Here is an 8047-nt window from a genome sequence, read left to right on the forward strand (position 1 = left end):
AAAATACTTTGTGGCTGCCAGGAGGGGTATCGAATCGATGGGCACAATCACAGAGGATCCGGATCCTTCTCTTGGGAGATTTCTGCCCCCAATGTTGTGAGCAGCGCTGATGCAAGCCATCCACCCTCCCCCCCCCCCAAGGGGCACATTGTCCTGTTTGCACACAGGAACACGTTTTGACAGCTCTGTTGCAGGAAAGAGTTGCAGACCCCAGGCTCTGGGACTTTTTAGGGGGTCCGGCTAAGCAAGGGATGGTTTAGCTCAGAGCCTCGTTGAAAGCTTTGTTTCGTTTTGAGGGCGACCGAACTGGTGCGAGGGACGGCGTGAGGAGGTGGGAAAACAGCTCTTGGATGACTTCTCCGACAGAAAATGCAGATCGGAGCGACTGCCCCATGACTTGGGACCGGGATTGGCCTTCTCTCCATTTTCCATGGATGCAAATTCTTCAATGAGCTGGGAAGCAAGAAAGTGGAATTTTGGCCCAAGGTGCTTGGCCCCCGAGAGGGGAAGTGTTTTCCGTGGAGGAGGCCTTTCCAGCTGGTCCTGGTTCCAGTGGCTGAGGGCTGCCTGTGGCCACCGTGCACCCCGACCGGTCTCTTGTCTGGTAGAGCAGAGTTTGGGTCCAGCAGCTCCTACAAGACCAACACGCAGCAGCTTCTCCCCAGAACTGAACTCGGTCGGTCTTGAAGGTGACGTTGGACTCAAACTTTATCCTGTTGCTTCAGACCAACATGGCTACCCACCGGGACGTATCTTGTCTGCTGGTTCATCTCAGTTCTGTTTCTTAGCGATCTTTAGGCTAATCTCTTAACTTCCTGGAAAAATCCCTTGTCTTCTGGAGGGGCTCCAATGGCCAGGATCCAATTGAGCCAGGGCCCCCCACAGCAGTCGCAGAGTTGTGGGGGCCACTAATCTCAGGCCTGGTCCAAAGCCTACAGAACCCCTGCAGTCGAGCAGCCTGGATCTGACTCCAGTATCAAATTGAGACCAAAACATTTTCTAGGGGGACAAGCTTTCCAGAGTCAAAGCTCCCTTGGTCGGATCAACATAATATAATATTTTTTTATTTATATCCCACCCTTCTGCATCAAGGATCTCGAAAGTTCTTTGCCTGAAAATCTTGTGGATCTCGAAGGGGCTACTGAACTTGGATCGAGCGGCAGGAAGCCCGTGTGGCTGAAGGACAGAAGAGAGCAGTTTCCAGCAGCCCCCATGAAAAGCCCCCCAGGCCACTGGACAAGAGCCTCAGGACCTTGGTCCGGTCCCCGTTGGCTCAGAGCTCTCTCAGCCTCACCAAGCTCATAGGGGGGGGGGCTCTTTTGGGGAGGGGAAGAGAAGGCGATTGGAAGATGCTTCAAGACTCCTTCGGGTAGTGAAAAGCGGGGTACCAAAACGCGCCTCTCCTTCTTCTTCTTCTCGGATGCTATTTAGATCCCCCCCCTTCTGGGCTGTGGTTTAAAACCCTGCTGGCTTCCCCCCCCCCCCTGTGTTTTGCTTCCATCCTCTGCCCATTGGACCAGACGATCAATGGGGGAAGAAAAAAGCAACTTCCCAAACAGTGCTGCGTTCCCCACACTTTCCCTCGTGCCAGTTGGCATCCCGGCCGGCTCCTGCTGCTCTAGGTGAGGTTTCTCCTGTTCTGCGAGATTTGCTGCTATTCACGGACTATTAACCTCAGTGCAAGGAGACCAGCGGGCAGGCATGTGTGCCCGCACAGCCGGATTGAATTGGGCCAGAGGTTGAAAAAGAACCAGCGGTCTCCCGGGCTGGGCTGTCCGGTGCTCTTTTCCTCCCCCCCCCCCCCCGCCCTGCCGTTGGTCAGGAAAGCGTCCAATCTTCGTTGGGTCTTTTGGTGAGGAAGGGAAGGCTGCATATTCCGGAGTGAATAAGTGAAACTCCTGCACTGAAGATACCAAATGCCCTCCTGTTATTTTCCACTTGTTGGATAACGCACCTCAGAAGTAGATTTTCCTATTTTGCACAGAAAAATCCAGCTGCAGAAACACATTGAAAGAGCATTACCCCACACGTGCAGAACATGTTAAAACCTCACTGGCATCACTTTTCTAGTAAGGCGCCAGAATTAATGGCATGTTTATATCCCGACCCCACCGTTGTCATGTGGGTTACTCGGTGGGCTGTGACTGGGAAATGGGGCTTTTTTAGATGACCGGCTGGCCGGCCAAGTTTGCACGTATGACCAACGGATTCCCATGGCAAGGAAACTCTTAAGAGCGTATAGCGGTCTTGGTGAGGAAGTGCATAAGGAAATGTTGCGGTCTAAATGCTTCTGACCACCAGGCCCCATTAAAAGAGGGCATTCGAGTCCCGGTGCAAAGCTGCCTCCAGGAAGAGGGTGTGGGTGGGGGAGGGGGCGATAAGCCAAACATAATTGAATTGCTGGTTCCTCTGACCATAGCTGGTGTGTGAATGTGGGCAGGGGGAGGGAGGGGGATCTAGTAGGCACCCGGCACACTTTCCATTCTCTCCAACTAGGCACAAGACTTAGAACCCAACCCTAAACCATATAGGGACCCTCCACCCCAGTTCCGTGCTTTGTAAACATGCTTCAGAATTTGTGGGAGGGAAAACAACAAAGATTTTGCCACAAATATTTGTTTCTGTCACTTCCAAATCCTGGTTGTTTAAAAGAAATCTAGCAGCTGTTCCAAAATTTGCTTTGCTTTTGAAGAATCCAGTTACACACATTCCTGTGACACTTCCATTCCTGAGGCAGAGAAAACAAATTCTTAATGTGCCAAACCATCTATATTTCTGTAACCTTTTAAGTCGGGCTCAGTCATTTTCATTCTCTTGAGACAAACAAGCGTGCTTAACACATGCTTATCACTACAAAGCCTCTGGTGCAGTGTGAATGCGAGCGGTACAAGTGCCTCTAGGATCTTTATTGCAAGGTGAGGAAAGGAAAGCTGGCTGATGCCCAAGAGAGGTCATAATGCTGGAGCTGCGTGTCAGATTTTTCTGTGGAAATCCACTAACCGTCATGAGGTTCCTGTCCATGACTGTGGTCAAAAGAACAATAACTGGACTGGACTGGGTCACCATCAGGAAACAAATGCAACATAAAACGTCTCTTGGGGGCTGGCTGCGCATGAGGCCCGGGGAATCAAACCCGGTTTTGCAGGTTACCGTCTGCCGCTCTTGACCACGACGCCGGGCTGGCTCAAGATGCAGTGGACTGTGCAAAAGTTCAGCAGGCTCCTTCTGAGCTGTGACCAGATGTGTGCGTTTGTTTGTTTTTCCTGTTGGAAGGCTCAAAATAAGTCGGTGCCAACTCCTTGTTTGGTTGGGGCCCTGCTCCCCAGAGTATTTGGCATCCCAGACAACCCAGCCCTGCTCTCCAGCCCTTGAGCCTGGGAGGCCCCTTGAGTGACCTGGACGAGGCGTGAGCTTCATTTCCTGGCAGAGCAGAGGAGTTCTCACGGGCCCTCGGTGGCCAGCGAGGGGCCCTGCTTTCCGGCCTCCACCGTCTACCTCCTCCGTGGCGGTGTTTAACGTGAGGGGGCGACTCATTTCCCTCAAGCAGCCGCCTTATCTGCAGGGGCTGGTTTGCAAATAAATATTCCGTTCCGAGCCATAAAACCAGATCCATCTTGGAAAGCGTCGATGCGTTAATGAGCTAAGATTCCGTGAGGCCGACCCCTTCCGATTAACGTCTGTGAGATGAATTCCCAGCAAGTATTGCTGAAGAAATAACATCCTTGCAGATGTTGGGAATAATTTAAATTTTGAGCAAATGAACTTTTGGTCTACACGTTTCTCCATGTTCTTTGTTTCTTCTTGGTTTTTAAAAAAATCCCTTTTTTATCCTTGTTTCAAAGAACTAACCTTGCTTTGATAAAATGTCTGGGACAGTCTTCGGGGTTTAAAATATGACCAATACTTTAGAAAGGGGGGGCAAAGGTCATTTATTGGCTGCAACAATTTTCATCCTGTCTTGTTTCTCCAATTCAGGATTAATAATGAGTTGCCAGCCCTGGGTGAGGAAATACCTGGAGATTTTGGGGGTGAAGCCAGGGGGGGGGATTGGGAAGGGGGCTAGAGTGTCATACAGCCATTTCCCCCAGGGGCCTGACCTCCGCTGTCTAGAGATCAGTTGTAATTCCAGATCTCCAGCCCCCCCCCCTGGAAGTTGAGAACCCTAGCAATCATAGAATCATAGAGTTGGAAGGGACCTCCTGGGTCATCTAGTCCGACCCCCTGCACTATGCAGGACACTCACAACCCTCTCGCTCTTCCACTGTCACCTGCCACCCCCTTGAGCCTTCACAGAATCAGCCTCTCCGTCAGATGGCTCTCCAGCCTCTGTTTAAAAACCTCCAAAGATTGAGAACCCACTGCCTCCCGAGGAAGCCTGTTCCACTGAGAAACCGCTCTAACTGTCCGGAACTTCTTCCGGATGTTTAGACGGAAATTCTTTTGAATTAATTTCATCCCATTTGTTCTGGTCTGTCCCGCTGGGGCAAGAGAGAACAACTGTGCTCCATCTTCTATATGGCAGCTTTTTAAATACTTGAAGATGGTTATCAAATCCCCTCTCAGTCCTCTCCTCTCCAGGCTAAACAGACCAAGCTCCCCCAACCTTTCCTCCTACGTCTTGGTCTCCAAACCCCTCGCCATCTTTGTTGCCCTCCTCTGGCCATGCTCCAGTTTGTCAACATCCCTCTTCAATTGGGGTGCCCAAAACTGAACAGGACTCCAAGTGAGGCCAAACCAGAGCAGAGTAATGATTCAAACATATAATTTTGTTTTAAACAAAACAAACAAACAAAAAAAAAGAATTCTGTGTTTCTACCTTGAATTTCTGCCCTGAGATGGGGATTAGAGATGCTCAGTTTTGATTCTTGACAGATAACTGTTCCAGGCATTTCCGTGGGGACGGCTTCTTCCTCAAAGAAGACCCGGTCCAACGGCCATGATTTCTCTCTCTGCCATGATTTCCCTGGCCTGGGGCTGCTTCTTTTTTCCCCTTCCTGGCTCGGTCGCATGGATGATTCCAACCTGTCAGGGCTGTTGGAAAGGGTAGCTACACGATGATGAGGAAGCTGATACGCATGGACGTTCTCACAAGCAGTGTCTAAAACAGGAGTGGCCCAATGGTGGCTCTCCAGATGTCCATGGACTACAATTCCCGTGAGCCCCAAGGGCTCACGGGAATTGTAGTCCATGGACATCTGGAGAGCCACCGTCGGGCCACCCATGTGCCGTCCCAGACATTTGCTAATCTTGTGAGCATTTTTGACTGGGCAGCATGAACATGAAAACATTCCCAGCGACTGGGCCGTTAGGCCTTCTTCGGTGTCTCCAGCAGTGGTCTGCAGGCGTGGCTGAGAAAACCCCTGACCTTGCAACCCCTCCCCCAGTTAGCTGATGTCAGCGATGCTTATCTCGCCAACGAGATCTTTTATTATGTGCGGCCATGTGCATAGAGCTGTTTTTTTTACTTCCTTTGCATCTACGGCCTGGTTAACACAAGGATTTAGATCCAGCTGATAGCTGTCCCTTTGAAGTGTGTATTTTCGCACATGTGTTTGGATTCGTAGTGCAAATGGGGCTGGCTGTCTGGCATGAAGCAGATTGCCCTGTGCAAGCTGTAAGTCTCACCATGCACATGCGTGGGGGCGATTTTAGTGGGTCAGTGGACAAGGGGCTACTCTTGCATTGCTTGCCGTGTTGTGGTTTTCCTCGTGGGACCTGCCTCCCACACCCAGTCCCTTTCTTCCCGCAAGATACTATTTTGCCTTGAAGTCAAGTTGTTTTCATGGGGTGTGTGCGCATGCGTGCATGACACGTGGACCGAAATGCACTAGGGTGAAGCAATGGTTTCCCATGAGATGCCTAAAAACATGGGCGAGATTTGGTTTAAACAGCTGAAGCCCTGTTGCCCGATGTTCTACCATGGTAATTCTAGGGCTCTGGTGGACGTCTGTCCTCAATGCGAATTCTGACCAGCAGCTCCCCCAATCCAGATTTGCTGCCAGAGGCTGAGATCAGAACTTGTCCATGCCTGCATAAGAAGTGTAACAGCTGTGTATGTTCGTATGTACAATGCAGTCACCTGTTAAGGACACAGAGGAATCATAGAGCTGGGAGGGACCTCCAGGCTCATCTAGTCCAGCCCCCTCCACAAGGCAGGACATTCACCATTACCTGCCCACCCACAGTGACCCCTTATTTCATGCCCAAGTGACACCCCCACCCCCACCAAAAATCTCCAGAATCCAGCCTGGTCTGGGAAAGGTGGCAAAGCCAGAAACTCACCTTCAAGAATTTTGGAGGATGATACAGAGCAAGTATTCTGGGATGGAGCGCAGCTGTGGCAGAGGACAAAGCACAGGAGAACGTTGAAGCAAATGAAAGGGAAATTCCTGCACAGAATCAAAATAGATTTCCCCCAGCAATTTTCTCTGTTTCCATGTGGCTCTAAATGCAGCTTCCACATCTTCGATCGTCTGGCGTCATGGTGCATTCTTTGCAGATGGCATGTGCTCCGTGTCTCTCTCTCTGTGTGGTTTAATTTTGCGGTTACTTTATTGCCTTTGAAGAACTGTCGTTTTATTAAAAAAAAAAAAGGGGGGGGGGGCTTCCTTTCCTTTCTAAGGTTTGCAGGAGGCCGCTGAGCGTCTGCTTGCGTTCTGCACCCCCAGATGAAGCCGTTGCAAGTCGCCTGTGGCAGCGATTGTGTCTGCTGGCCAGTCTGACAAGGCCACGACGGGAGAGCTTTAGGCCTCTGCCTTTGCCGTGCCTGGGGGAGGAGCTGTGCCTTTTCTCCTTCCTGCAAGGGGTAAACAAAGGGGGTTGTGCTGAAGAGCTATTAATACTTTCCCTCATTTCCAAAGAGATGTAAGCGATAAAGCTGTGGGCCCAGATGTGCGAAATGTGGGGCAATTAGCATTCCTCTCGAAGGGAGTTCAGAGCAGGAGGGAGATGGATGGTGAAAGGCAGAGCTATTTAGCGTATAACATTCATCTCCTCGGACGGGGCTTTGGTCAGGAAATGTTCTGTGCTGGAAAGGCAACACTCTGCAAATGGAGCTTCCCTCCCCCTTTCAAATGGGTCTGTGAAATATCTGCGGCTGCTGGAAACCATCGATGGAGGGCAGTCGGTCCATCGCAGCATTCAGCCGCCTGACAGTCCGTAATTTACCCCTGGCGAAGCCGGGCAGGCCGGAAACAATCCAGCTGCAGGTCCTCAGGATCCTACTGCCCAGAAGTGGGCATGTGCAAAAAAAGAAATTTGGCCTGCTGATTTGGCCGAATCCAAAGCAATTTGGCACCATTCAAATCAGTGGAAGTTTCTCCTTTCCGTCTCTTCTGTGGTCTCGGGTTCGGGGGAGGGGGGGGGTGAGGTGGAGGCACCAGATTTGCAGCATTGCCTTGGGAACCACCCTTCAAAAGAACCCCAAGTTTCAAAAAGTTTGGACCAGGAGTCCAGTTCTGTGGGCACCCAAAGAGGGTGCCCCCATCCGACCTCTATTGCTTCCAATGGCAGGACAGGAACAGGAAATCTCCCCCCCCTCACTGTTGGAAGCAGCGGAGTTTGGATGGGGGCACTGGGGGGTCCTTTGTAAGAGAGGCCCCCACGGCTGCACTGCAGATTCGGTGCCTTTACCTCCACCCCCCCCCACCCCTGCCCCCCATGGAATAAATGGGAAAGGAAACGTTGGTCCCATTCAAATGTGAACGGTCTGATCTCCGCACGACTGACTGAATCTCACCCAAATGGCCATTTGGCAATTCGGCCCAGGCTGAACTGGGCAGCTGCTCTACAGGGGAAGGTGGGTTTGACCCAATGGGTCCCAAAAGGGCCCTGATCAACATTGTTTCGGGGACTTTGTGGACTATCTGAATCGAATTGCATGTGAGGTTTTTCTTTTTCACCCCGATGGTTCATAGCTGCAGGTCGACGTCCGCTGGAATCACTCCAAAAATAGGGAAAGTCCAGCACAGCCCGATCTGTAAGAGAGCTGGGCAGGGAGGGGAACTCTTGCATTTGGGGTCTGCCTTTGGGGCAGCGCATGAGAGGA

At 51.3% G+C, this 8047-nt stretch overlaps 1 long non-coding RNA gene across 1 annotated transcript; it reads right to left on the reverse strand.

The window, feature by feature from the left end:
• Positions 1–1947: 1947 nt before the first annotated feature.
• LOC143823737 (uncharacterized) lies at positions 1948–6963 on the reverse strand. Its single transcript, XR_013226568.1, has 3 exons — positions 6283–6963; positions 4817–5031; positions 1948–3263 (listed from the first exon to the last, which is right to left on the reverse strand). It is a non-coding gene; the product is annotated as an uncharacterized LOC143823737 (long non-coding RNA).
• Positions 6964–8047: the final 1084 nt, after the last annotated feature.

The sequence above is a fragment of the Paroedura picta genome, chromosome 14 (genome assembly GCF_049243985.1).
Source record: "Paroedura picta isolate Pp20150507F chromosome 14, Ppicta_v3.0, whole genome shotgun sequence".
NCBI classification, from domain to species: domain Eukaryota; kingdom Metazoa; phylum Chordata; class Lepidosauria; order Squamata; family Gekkonidae; genus Paroedura; species Paroedura picta.